The following is a 13,864-nucleotide window of genomic DNA, read 5'->3' as shown; positions in this document are numbered from 1 at the left end:
AACAATACCTATAGTCACTGAGACATTCTAAAGAATTTTTTAAATAAAAGAAACTTTCAAATGCATTTTTAATGTTAAATATATTTTGTTATCCAATACCATTGAAATTCGGCAATAGAGTATATGGTTCTCTATTCATTCACTCAACAAAAATTTACTAATTGCATATTAAGTACCAGGCTCTATCTTATTTGCTAGGGATATGATTCTGCCCGCTTGGAACTCACAAGCTATCAGAGAAGGCAAGCCCTAAACAAACATTCTTATGAACTGGGTATTAAGATAACAGAAGCAAATGATGTTCTGGCCTCCAAACATATGAACTCAGATCTAGAAATAAGGACAGGTTTAGAGAAAGAGAGAAAAGTTTAAATGAAGGTAAACTTAGGTTAGGTAAGTGGGAAATAGCTAGGGTATAGAGCGGCAGAGGACAAAGTTCCAGGAAAACCAACAGTACATGTGAAAGTCCAGAGGTGAGAGAGAACTTGGCACCTCAGGGAACTGGGGTGCACTCAGGACGCCTGGAGAATAGAGGGACAATGGGAAAATGAAGAGGGGAGGCCAAAGAGAAGGGTCTAGAATGTGGAGTCCACATCAGCCATGTTGAGGATTTGGGAGTTCACTGAAAGTTTCTAACCTGGCTAATGGACATAATTAAATATGCATATTTGAAAGATCTTTCTTGCTGGTTTTTTGAAGTCTCTAATAGGTATGCTACCAACAGACTTAGCTCTGCCCTTTGTGTTTAATAGGCGCTCAATGTAAAATAGTCAAATTGAGTGTATCACGGATAATTCTATGAACACTCTCCTTTGTTTTATATCCTGCCTGCTTCCAAAAGGATTTGAGGTGCAGCGCAGATTATGTATTTATGGTGATGTTTCCTCTCAAAGCTCATTGGCTTAAAAAAACAGAAGAGATACTGGGAAGTAGTATTTGCTTATCCCTGAAGAATGATGGGTCTCTGCTGATGGTGACCTCTCTGAATCTAGGGATTAGGCTTAGAAAGATGTTCAACTAGTGTTTGGGTATAAGTGAATAAATGAATCGATGTTTTGCTGAAGATGTAATGAATGGATAACTTGCATGCAAGAGCAGGTGTTGAACTGAGCACTGACCAATGTGAAGAATGGTGCATGAGACCATCTCTTTCTAAAGACCATTGTGGTCCTATAGGGGATATCATACGCCCATAGACACGTAGCAAGATTCACATCATCACACATGCCCGTCAGACTGAGGCTAAATGTGATAAGCCCTGTATGAGAGGCACAGTGTGTACATTCCCTACTGCAAAACACAGTATTTTTATTTTTCCTCAGATCTACCCAATTTGCAAAAAGTTCAAGATGCTTATTCAAACCAAATTCAAACTCTAAGGCCTTGGGGGGTTTTCCCGTCACTGCTCGTGTTATAGTTTTGAAAAATAACTGCAAGATGACTTAATTAATTGTCCCTTCTTTCAGCTTTCCATCTAAAGTAGACGAATACCTATGCGTCCCACAAATCAATGAGCCCTGGAACTTCCTGCAGATAGATTAGCACATCTGTAGTTTAAAGCCGGTTTGTATTAGAAGGGAAAAATATATTCCCATGAGGAATGTTTAAGGGATCAATTCATAAGCAAAGAAAACATGCTATTCTCAGCAAGGAAACAATATATTTTGCTTCTGTTGCTGTGATTAATTACACACCACAACACAGTGTTTTTAAAGGGCCATAGTCAATCTTCGAAGACCCACAAGTTGACCTGCATTAGAAGCTGAGGAGAAATTGCACACTAATTCTGAGCAGCTTTGTGTAACAGGCCTGTTGTGTGAAAAATTATGGATAATAATAAAAACGCACAGCCTTTGTATAACACTTAAAGTAGGCAGTGCTGCCCCACCTCTTGTGACTGATTCCGCTAATGAATCACAGTTAAAACAATCAAACCTCTTTCCTGAGAGTCTCGCCAATTATACTGCAGTGAAAATGAGGATGAACTGGCCTCAGTAAAATTTCGGTGAGGCTCGTGCCCTTCCAGATTCCTCCTCCCAGCCAATACACTCACAAATGAATTTCTAAGAGGAAATTATGAGAGAAGATACTCATTTTAAGTCATATTGTTGTTTTCCTGATTCTGTGTTTAAGGTCTTATTCAACTGTTTACATTGTGGAGTCAGTGACGAGAGAGAGAGAGAGAGAGAGAGAGAGAGAGAGAGAGAGAGAGAAGGAAAAAAGCATATTCTTTCAAAGTCAGAACGTGTGTGCAATTTACTCTTTTTCCCTCTGCCTCTCTGAGCCTTTTATCTTCTGTCCTTGCTGATCTTTCCACTCTCAAGTAATGAGACAAGCTCTCCTCCAAGAACCACACCCTGTCCTGAAGCAATCTGAAGATCCCTTACACCAACAATACTGTCTTCACATTTTGCAAACTGAAGGACCCTGGCTGCTTCTCTTCAGTGACATGTTCCGCCTACTGTGACTTCCTACTCACTCCATGTCTTTTTATTTCATTTGTTCTTTATTACACTGTCCTTGTGAGACAAGGATGCGGACACTTAGTGTTGATTTTCCACCCTTCATCTCTGAACAACTTTTCCCTCCCACACAAAGCTATGTACTTCTACCTGGGACTGTATAAATAATAGTCAATTTGGTTTCAATTTCAGGCAGATGACCCCTGCCTTTACACAGTGACCCTGGCAATCATAAGAAATGAAGCATGTGCTCTGCCCACCCATATGTGGAGAAAGGTTGGAGACCGATTCCGTCAGTTTTTTCCCCATCTTTCAAGCTCCATTGCCACTGGTACATTGTCAGCAATGACCTGGAATGGGACCTTGAAAAAATGTAGAATCAATTCCAGTTTGTCCACTGCGCAGACATCTGGATAAAGGGAAATTACTTGAAAACCCATGAGTTTGAACATCTACAACCTTGCTACCGTAAAAGCTTAAGTCTTCATTTCTGATGCTTCAAACCTACCACACTGGGGCAGTGCAGAGGCTGATGAGAATATGAATTGGTTGCCTGAAAGAACACCCTCTGTGGTATGGAATGTTTCAATATTCTATATTTCTATTACCCTAATATCTCAGTACTAGGCATTCAACAGCTTGTCGGTGTTTGTAGAGTTTTGTTCTGTAACCGAAAAATGGATATGGCCCTTGATTTTTAAGCACTTAGAATCAAAAGAAAAAAAAGGCAGAGAAGCATATAAATGCATAAAACACCTCAGGTTATCTGTCTAATGTTAATATGAGTCAAATAGAGTTGGACAGGGCTAAATCTTGAAGAATAAATAGACATTGGTAAGATTTCTATGAATAATTCCATTCTCTTTTGCCTCATGGACTTTACAATTGTATCTAGCATGTCCCTCCCCGCCCATGGGTTCATCCTCCAGGAAATATCTTGGCTCCGTTTAGCTCTTAGAATTCTTTCGACTAGATCAACTTTCTGTTTCTAAATTTGGTTTAGATGACCACTTTTCCCGTAGCTCCCTATTCTTATGCCTAATTTCACTTCCCACATTGTACCATGAATGCCCGATTCTATGTTGGTTTCAAACCATAGACTAGAGCACCTTGAGAAACTTTATCTCACCTTTTCCTTTTTTTCCTCTTCTTGAGCATCCGTCTCCAAGTCTGTCACATTAATAAGTATTAGTTGAAAGTGCATGATGAAGGCATGTAATAGAATATGCTCTAGTAAACATATGAGGCTAGAGGCATAGGTGTTAGAGGTGGGAACCACTGGAGAAATCAATGGAAATGCAGATGGAGAAGAATATTGCTATGCCAATGTCAGAACAAAGGTGTCCTCCTTTACAGGATTGCCTTTTTCTCTTTTGCCCTCGTTAAAGAGTATAATTCCTAAGTGCAAAGGTGAAAAAAAGACATTACGTCAACCTTGCTTTCCCGATTATAACATCTCAGAAAACTGAGGGGGGAAAAGTGTTTTAAAATGAAGGAAAGCCAAGGAGAATGTGAAGAAATAACCCAGAAACCACTCTTCCCTAGAGAATTCAGGGAAAAAGACCATTTGCCATGTAATTTGTCAGCATTTTTAAAAAAAGTATTGGTCACACAATTAGTTAGGCTGATGGGTAAAATATTAACAGAAGCGTGGACAGGGCATTCTATGGAGAAATTATACAACATATTTACCAAATGTAATGGGCTGATTCTATCACCGTATTTGTAGAACATAATAAAATGTGTCCTTGACTAACAGGTATTTTACTCTAAAGTGCTTTTCTTAGTGTTATGAACTTATTTTCTGACACTGGTTATTACTTATTTCTACAGCCTTATTATAGGAGCCGTTAAAGAGTAACTTCCACTCTTAAAAAGGTTGATTTGTTTTGCTCCAGGAAGGAGTTTGGTGTGAAATGTTGGGACAAGCTTTGGTTAAGGGCAGCTGCCTGTTAACAGTGGAAATCATTCAGCTCTTTAGCAGGCTACATGTCCTTTTATTTCCTCATCTAACACTGCAAGTAATCGCTTACAAAGTCAGGATTCTCCCTGGCTTATTTGCAATACTCTTTACTTAATTATTATTTTTGAATGTCCTCAACTCAAGAGCTAGCCAGTGTAGGTAAGACACAATAGTTTTGCCCCATCCTTGGTGATTGGAAAGATCCCTCTTCTGCATCAGAAAGTTGGGTTAAGTTATTTAATTGTTCCATAATTGTGAAAACATTTACCTTGTAAGCACATTCATTATCTGTTGAGAGAAATTTTTGAGTTTAGAAATGAAGAGGCTTTTATTCTCAATGCTTTTATATATTTAAAAACATTTTAGTTCTTGAGGTTCTTGTACTTAATCCAGTCTTTTACTTATTCTTTCATCGGGGAAAAAAAAGGGCAGGTCTAAATGCAAATTAACATTACTGTTTAAATATCACAGACCATTTTCTCTGAGCCCAGTTACAATAACTAGTAATTATAAAAATTGCTTGCCTTCGGCTTCCGGCTAAGCCAGTGCTAAACTTGTCCTTTTATTAGATCTGTCAGACTGAGTTAATTATCTTTATGATAATAGATGTGCCTTACCTCCAACAAAACAAATACACTTATAATTAGCTTTTTAGTTAGAATTTTAATTTATTTATAAAGACTGTTTGTTTTCCTTCTTTTTTCCTGCTTTAGAAGAGAAAGGATGGGGAGTGGGGGTTTCCATTTTATCAGGTTACCAGTCTGCTCACTAGTTTACAAAGGCAGAGAAAACAACCACAACAACAAAAAAGGATTCATTTTGTTTAATCACCAAGTCCAGTGTTTAATAGTGCAGCACGCCTCTTCTGTGTTATATCCACTCAACTCCCTGGCATTTTATTTTACTCTATATACACAAAAATGAGGCCCTTTTTATCTGCCTTCTCAACAGAGTAGCGTTATAGAAGCTATTACATGGAAATACTAACAAGTATGAATTGAAAAGCTTGCTGTACCATAGCACAGCTTAAAAGTCAAATCATCTACTGTCCCCACACTTTTGTGGCACTGGCTTCTCTTTCATCAATACCCAGCATGTTTCAGAATATTCCGAATGCCTGCCATGAGTTCCTGGAGAATATCTGTGCAGAAATAGCAGAGCACAAAGGAAAAAATATGCTTTGGTGTCATGTCAAACAAAGCTGGGTTTTGAGTGGGTTCTGCTGTTCATCAACTGTGTGATTTGGGTAAGTTATTTAACCTCTCTGAGCCTCAGTTTCCTCAGCAGTAGAATGAGAGTAATGTCTAAATTAGTAGCAGTTGTTAGGAGGATTAAAAAAGAAGGTATACGGAGGGCTCAGAAGGGTGCCTTCACAATTTAAAAGTTTAGTCAGGGATGATTGCGATTAGTGGTAGAATCGTGAAGAAATATGGATGCCTCAAGAATTCAAAATTAATGTACAATCTAATGATCGTTGTATGGGTTTTGTTTTATACGGAAATATGATTTCTACTCATTGTGAAAAAGATGTCCCTGATCATCTAGAAATTAAGTCCGATTTGTACTAAATAATGAAAACATGCTGCAGATAGGTGATTCTCCAAAGTTGCCATGATGAACTTCTACCTGTTCTGAGCTGGAAAGGAGCTGTCGCATCTGTCAGCCTTATTTCCAACAGAGCACAACTCTTTTATTTTTCTTTCTGTAAACTTACTGACTTACTCATCTTAGTTTGAAAATTTCCACTAGCTTAAAGATCCCCTCCAGCTCCTTTCAATCTGCCAAATACAGAGGTCTTAGTTAGAATAGCAAAGGTCTTATTCAGTCACCGTAGGGCCCCAGAACTTTGTAATGTGAAGTCAGATGTGCCCAGGCTAATGTTCAATGTGCATGCAAGTTGTTAATAGTGAGTCCTCATGATGCTGATTTCTGGCCAGAAGAAGGATGCGTCCTGGAGGTGATGAAGCAGCTCCTTGGCCATGTGGCCAAATACTCTTACACCTGAAGAGAAAGTATGGGTGGGATGAGAGTGGGATGGGCAGAGGGCAGTAGAGAGGCTCCTAACCTCCTCTCAAGTCAAGCATACTGGCATTTGATACAGGATAGATTTGTACCCAGAGCTGCCTTAAGACTGTGCGTTAGGAGGCCATATGTGTTAATTCAGAGACAGCCAAGGCCTTTTGCTTTCAGAGTTCCATACCTTTCACACCCAGGTTCACATTCCACAAATACTAATGACGATGCCACTACATGGCAGCTATTTCTAGCCGTTGGGTGTTCCTAGTGAACAAGGAATTCTAACTGCTGGTGTCTCATTGCAGAGACATTTATTTTGTGTGTAAGGTGGGGTCCCACAGAAAAGGCTATCTCAAACATGTCTCAGCCTGATCAACTTGCCAGCCAACGTCTCCGATCCCCCTCTGGAACATACCGACCACCACCTTTGGCATCACAGCTTCAACTCCCGTTGGAGTATTGCTTTATGAAGAACCAGTTGTTTGTTCCTAAAGTTTTGTTTTGTTTTGTTTTGTTTTGGGGGGGGGCTAGTTGTGTTTTTTACTGTCATTGTAGATTCTAGAAAATGAATTTAAATGCTTTAAAAACTCAGTGAGGATGAATCAGTAATACGTTTGCTGTTGAAATAAGCTCTTGTACAACAAACGCTCATGTATCTGCCCATGTCTCTGGTGATGAAGGATGTCGTCCGGATGTTAGTGATGGCTGGGCCTACAGATTGCTGAGGACTAGAAGGTACAGTGGGGATCACAGAGCATTTGAAATATGGAAGCCTTCTTCAAAGTAATTTTGATGAATATCTTAAAAAATGAAAAGTAATAATTCACATTCTTAGTTTCACAAGAAATTAAAAATGTCTTCATTTATCCCTCATGAATTAATTCATGAATTAAATATTTTGGTGAAAAGGATTTTTTTAATAGCTGCTAGTAAGACTAAGTGAAGGAAATGTGGCTGAATGTAAAAAAGCCAATCTTGCCTTCCTTTTCTTTCTTCTGTGTAAATCATTTGGGGCTTTTCTTTGCTACTGCTGTGCTCCAGTGAGCCAATCTGATCTCTGAGTCATTATTACCTTTTTTTGCCTGAATGGCAGGGCTACATACAAATAGAACTTGTAGTGTAATTCTACACTTGTATTAACACTCATTCCTCTCCATTTTATTTAAAAGTAATGGTGCAGAGAGGTCCAAAAATAATATTAAACCCTAGTAGCTTGCCTGCAAATTACCATTCATTCCTTTGTACCCTGCATTTCCTTCGCTGTCACTCGCATTGGCTTAAACAGAGACTCGAGCTCCTGTAGCCAGCTCGACCACTGATGCAGTTCAGACATGTATTCACTGGAGGTGGGGGATGGTCTTCTACACACTTTAAGCAGGTTCCATCTCCTGGTTTGGACAGTGTCTTTCCCAAAGCTAGGTCTGGCATCTTCTCTCAGGCACCTGCATATTTTCTGGCCGCCGTTTCTTCATGTTCTATCCTCTCCTGAAGGGCAATTGCTCAGTCACCCTTGCAAATTTGTGGGACAACTTATGGAGTCTTCTGGAAACTTCAATATGCAGAAGCTGTGTTCCAGGCAGTGGTAGGAGATAGCTTCTTTCCCTTTAATTAAAGGTCCATGTTGATACATGGGTATCCATTCAGAGCTCTTTGTGCCCCCTGGGTACATTCAGAATGGATATCAACTCATTTAGTTTTTAGTTTCAGTCCCTGACTCTCCATGAGTCTGTGATACGAGCATGATAAGATGAACCCAGAGACACATTCAAGTAAAAATACATCATTCATAAATTTCCTTTAGAAATCTATAGCTTCCTAACAGAACAAAGCTTCTCTGCTTGATTCTCCTTCCGTGGGCTAAGAGTTGCAAGGCCCCACAAAGGCTAAGAGGGTAGATAAATTACTGACTCAGGCTGGGAGAGGGGGAGTGCTCTGGCAAAGAAAGAAATCACGTTCTCTATTGAAAGGGAATATCCTTCAGCTTGAGCCAGTTGTTGTCATGCTAGGATGTGGGTCAGATTTAACCAGATAGAATTTTTCTGGTAGAGCCCAAATCTAGACTTTTTTGTGAATTCTCTTGATTTTTTGAATCTTGGCAACTAATTAAAAAATTAAGTACTCATCAAGCATCATGAATCTGTTTGGTTCATAAATATCTGGTATATGATATCTGACTTTGATCATTATTTCTTAAATGTTTCCACCCATTCTTAAATGTTTCCATCCCTTGGTTAGAGGAACAGGGAAGTTTTCCTCCAGGAAAATATAAAGTGACACCTCCTTCCCCTGAAATTTTCAAGTAAAATAAAGATTTTATACCAAGTTTATCTCATGACTGTGTACATGCTTCCATGTAGAAGTCTTAGCTCTGTTTTCTCTTAGGAAACCCTTTCAGTTCCCTTGCAACTAGAATTCTATAATTGGTCTTTACCACTTGGAGAAAAACATGCCTGTGCTTAAGATGTCTTAAACTTGTAGGACCAGCTTAGGCTTGAGCTAGATATTTAATACACTCAGTAAATATTTCTTGAATATTTGTACTTTGTACAAATCACAAAATTTAGTTAGGAAGTCTACTCCTCAAGGATTTTGTAGTCTCGTAGAATATTTAAGCAGGGTAATGTTAAAAAGAAAGGAGATGAAACTTAGTTATATGCCTATTATAATACAAAAGGCATTTTATCACTTCATTGAATCCTAGGAACCATCTTATAAAATAGATAAGATGAAGCCCATTTTAAAGATAAGGGAGCCAAGTCCTAAGCATATTCAACTAGTATCAGGCAAAGCTGTAATTGGGACTCCAGACCATCAGGGTCCAAAACCTTTCTCTTTCTCTTCTCCCCTCCCTCTTTCTTTTCCTTCCTTTCTTCCTTTCTTCCTTCCCATTCTGGATTGGAGATATTTGAGAAGCTACAGCCACTAAATATCCTCAGCTTGATTACCATGTGTAGTAATGTTTACCCAGAATACATCTTTTGCATTTATTGCAGTAAACTGTGGCTTTATAATATTTATATGTCAGAGCATTTTCATCAAACTCCCAATTCCATTCTCTGCAGGATGACTTCCGTGGCCACATTAATTTTGCCCAAATCATTTACTCATCCTTAAAACAAAATTATAGATATCTGGTTGACTTAGAGAATATCTTTATATCTGGATTTGTTTCCACATAGTGATACTATAAGTGTGAGTCAAAATATTACTGAAAATACTAGATTTTCTAAAAACAGTGATAATGCTGGTACTCAGTTTCGTGTGTTGTAGTGGGTTCAGTTTGCTGGGAAGTTAGATTTAAGGATTTTGATTTATGAAGCTGTGGCTGTTTTTGTTCTCTTGGTGAAAATGACATTCCCCTCTGCCGTTTGCTAACTCTCTCTATGCCCCTCATGTATAAATAGCTCCTGGGAATTAATCACAGGAGGTAACAAAGTGGATAGTGAGTGAAATATTTCCCAACAAACCATTGTTATTCCTCCTGTTTCAACAACATCCCCATAGCCTAAGTGCAGTTTATATTTTTAGGTAATCTTTTGTCATAATGAGCTTCATCTTGTTCTTGCTCAAAGGTTCCAGGCCACTTTTGTGTACCAGAAGATATCATCTACTTGGTATCTTTGCCTCCGAAACGCATCTAAGTAAGAAAAGATACAGCATGACTTAGGAAGAATCCCTTAAAATCTGGTTTTGGAGATTACGATCTGGCTTTGAGCTTAAGACTCATCATTCCTCCTTCCCTCCCTGTCACAAAAAGAGAGAATACACACAAGGATCACTAGCTAAATGTGACAAGATATTAGCTTTGCTAATGGCTAATCAGGTGCCCAATTGTCCTCCCAGTGCAAGGCTCCTGATAAAGTATGTTCGAGAAAGTAGCTTAGAACTAATGCCTAATGAAAACTTTTTATTTTCATTTCAAAATAAGACCTGCGGGAGAGCTGGGTCAGCAAAACAGACGCAGTGACACAAGGCCAGCCTGCGGAAAGAACTCCAGGCCTCACACATGGTTACCGAAGAGTGAGAGAGAGAGACAGGAGAAATGGCAGGTCTCCTTCAGGGCACTTATCTCAAGGGAACAGAGAACATAGGAGGAAAACTCACTCCCCATGGTTCCAAGAGAGTAGTTCCAAGAGAGCAAGAGCCCATGCTAGGCACGAGCAGTGATCTGCACAGTGCCCACACCCACCAATAAAAGCATAGTCCTGTGAATGTTAGGCTGTCACTAGTCAGAGTTAGCTGTCCCCACTCTATATGTGGAGGAAGGCAGAATAAATGTGAAGAAATACTAAGGAGCAGTGGGACGAGTTATAGGAACAAATGCCTGTGATGCACATACCTTTATGTACACAGTAGGATCTTTTCTTGGAAAGCCTCAGAACTCTTTTGTCTTCTTCAGGAAAAGTGGGGTTAAGAAGAAAGAGGCGATGGAAGAGAGTGGGACCACTTAAATCCTGTGGCTTTTAAGGGATTATTTTATTCATAGGGTGGTAGGACTGAGGCCAGCAGGTTGATATGTGTTCCTAAAGGTTACATTGACTGAAGGTGCCCAAACTCAGGCTCCCCAGGGCCTTACCTTCTTGGGTTGCTGAATGATGCCTTTTCCCCCATCCTAGTGCTGGGTCTCCCAGATTCTTCCCCATCTCTGCCCCAGCCTCTGTCATCTCAGGGCCATGGAACAGAGAACTTAAAATGAAATTGAGGACTCCCTCTTGTCACTGAATGATGAGTAGGAAGGGATAGGGGGAAGGGAAAGTCCCAAATTCTGCCACAGGGAGATGGGTTCTCTGAGGAGAACTTAATCATTTGCTTATTCAACCAACATTTATCAAGTAGAGTGTAATGATCCTCAGGGGTCTACAGATGCCAGTTTGTGAAACACTGCAGTAAAAGTTAAAGGCTGTCACTTTAGTGGTTCCCTTGATACCCATGTTGTTGAAAACAAACTCAAATGTGAGCCCTTGAAACATTATACCAGGACTGAGTTATAAGGCAATCAAGAATATGTTCATATTTATTTTTAATATCATCATTGAAACTCAAAAAAAAAATTACAGAGATCGTATGGTCCTAGAAAAATTTATCTTAAGAATCCCAAAGACCATATTCTGCAGTTTTTGAAATGCTAGCGTAGGGGGAAAATGAATAGTTTTGAGATTCAAACAGACCAGAATTCTAATCTTGGCTCTCGAATTTATGAGATGTTTTATTTTAGCCAAATTAGATGACTTGATATCTTTATATTCAATGAGAAAGTGCTGGCCATGTAACGGTGCTCTTATGAGAAAGACATAGCATGGTGTATACAATATATGTCACATAATGTTTTACACGTAGTGTACTCCTAATTAATATAGATTCCTTTTTGTGACACAATACCCCTCTCTTCCCATTGTGTGCAAGCAAATGTACTAGGGGATACAATGATGGATTAAATATTATCTACAAGAACATCCCAATTGGGTGAGGCAATCTGGTGAGACAATAGACATGTAAACACAATTACAATACACTGTGATAAGTACCATACTAGAAAATGTAAAAAATAGAAAAAAAAAAAAGATGATATATAGGAAAGATTTTTTTTTCCTGATGACTGGCCCTAAAAGAAACTCTGAAAATTACTTCCCCAAAAAACATATTCCTAGTGAATATTCAGTTCATGACAATAGTGATGAGGATGATGTTGATGATGATGGAAATGAAGTTTATGATGATTATAAAAATGATGGAGATAGTTTACATTTATTGCATATTTGCTATGTTGTAGGAACTCAATTTGCATATATTATTTGGTCCTCACAACACTCTCGTGAGGTAGAAATATAATTTCCATATTGTAGAAAATCATGAGGTTATGCAGGTAGTGTAGGGAAAATCTGCAACTTGACCCAGTTCTGTCTGATTAAAAAACTCAAATCCTTAACCACTATAACGCATGCTCTTTCCATAAATTAATTAATGAATTGTAATTAGGTTTTATTTGAACTATAGTTCATTTGAATTTAAATAGGCTTTTGAGGGATATTGAGCACCTTTCCCTACCCTATCCCATTTACCAGTTTCCTGGTTGTAGCACTCTAAATGGGATTAGGGCAAACAACACTCCGAAACTCGGTACGTGCCCTTTAGGAAATGAGCAGTAACCACCACTGAGTCCGGAGGTGGAATCTGTGGCAAACGTCTAGCAAGTAAGAGCATTACCTGCTCTGGTCACAGTGAGGGGTTCAGGGATGGACGGACACATGACTCAACCCAAGAGAGTCAAACCCAGTCAGAACCAATACCAGAGATGTTGTTAGTAAGGTCGTAAAAAGTGGTTATTCCTTTTCTGCTGGATTTGAACCTGAGAGAGAAAATTGGAGGCCCTGCAGCCATCCTACCACCACAAGAGATTGACAATGAAGCCAGTGGTTTGGAGAAAGCAAGAACAGCAAAGGGATCAAATCTTACGAATACCATTTGGAGGCACCTGAGTGGCTCAGGCAGTTGAGTGTCCAGCTTCAGCTCAGGTCATGATCTCGTGGGTCATGGGTTCAAGCCTTGCATTAGGCTCTGTGCTGACAGCTCAGAGCCTGGAGCCTGCTTCCGATTCTGTGTCTCCCTCTCTCTCTGCCCCTCCCCCGCTAACACTCTTTCTCTCAAAAATAAATAGACATTAAAAAAATTTTTTTTAAAAAAGAACAACATTTAAACCATCATTTTTAGCCTGCAATTTCAGCAACTGGTATGTGTACCAATATCTCATTGTTGTTTTAATTTGCATTTTCATGATGACATATGATGTGGAGCATTTCTGTACACTTATTTGCCACCATCGGTATATCTTCTTTGGTGAAGTATCTGTTAAGGCGTTTGGCCCATTTTTTAACTGGATTATTTGTTTTCTTACTGTTGTGTTCCCTTGCTCTGTGTGTGTGTGTGTGTGTGTGTGTGTGTGTGTTAAGAACACTTAACATGAGATCTACCTTCTTAAGCTTTTAAGTGCACAACACCATATTGTTAACTATACGTGCTATAGTATACAGCAGATCTCTAGAATGTATTCATCTTGTATAACTAACTTTATATTCACTGAACTTTAGTGATTTGTTCACTTGATTTAACAATTACTGAATGATGTGTGTTAAACTCTGTTACTAGGATGGTGCTTTCTTAATTTGCCTTCTTAATATTGAAAACTATTACTGATATATTAGGACACTTATAAAACTTCTGTAAGTCTACAACTGCCATATGGTTTTTCTAAATTGAAACTTTAATTCTTACGGAGAGGTACTCCTTATTTCTATCAATGCCCTTCTGGCTTAATGTCTACTTTCTTCCATATCAATACAGCTACACTTCCTGTATTTTGGTTGGTAAATGCCTGGAAACTGTTAGGCAATTTTCCACCGAACCTTCCTGTTCTACTTTAAGTATA

Source organism: Panthera pardus, unplaced genomic scaffold, assembly GCF_024362965.1.
Source record: "Panthera pardus isolate Hobbes unplaced genomic scaffold, ASM2436296v1 HiC_scaffold_13, whole genome shotgun sequence".
Classification (NCBI taxonomy): Eukaryota; Metazoa; Chordata; class Mammalia; order Carnivora; family Felidae; genus Panthera; species Panthera pardus.
The sequence above is the reverse complement of the archived record's forward strand: the minus strand, read 5'-3'. Positions refer to the sequence as shown.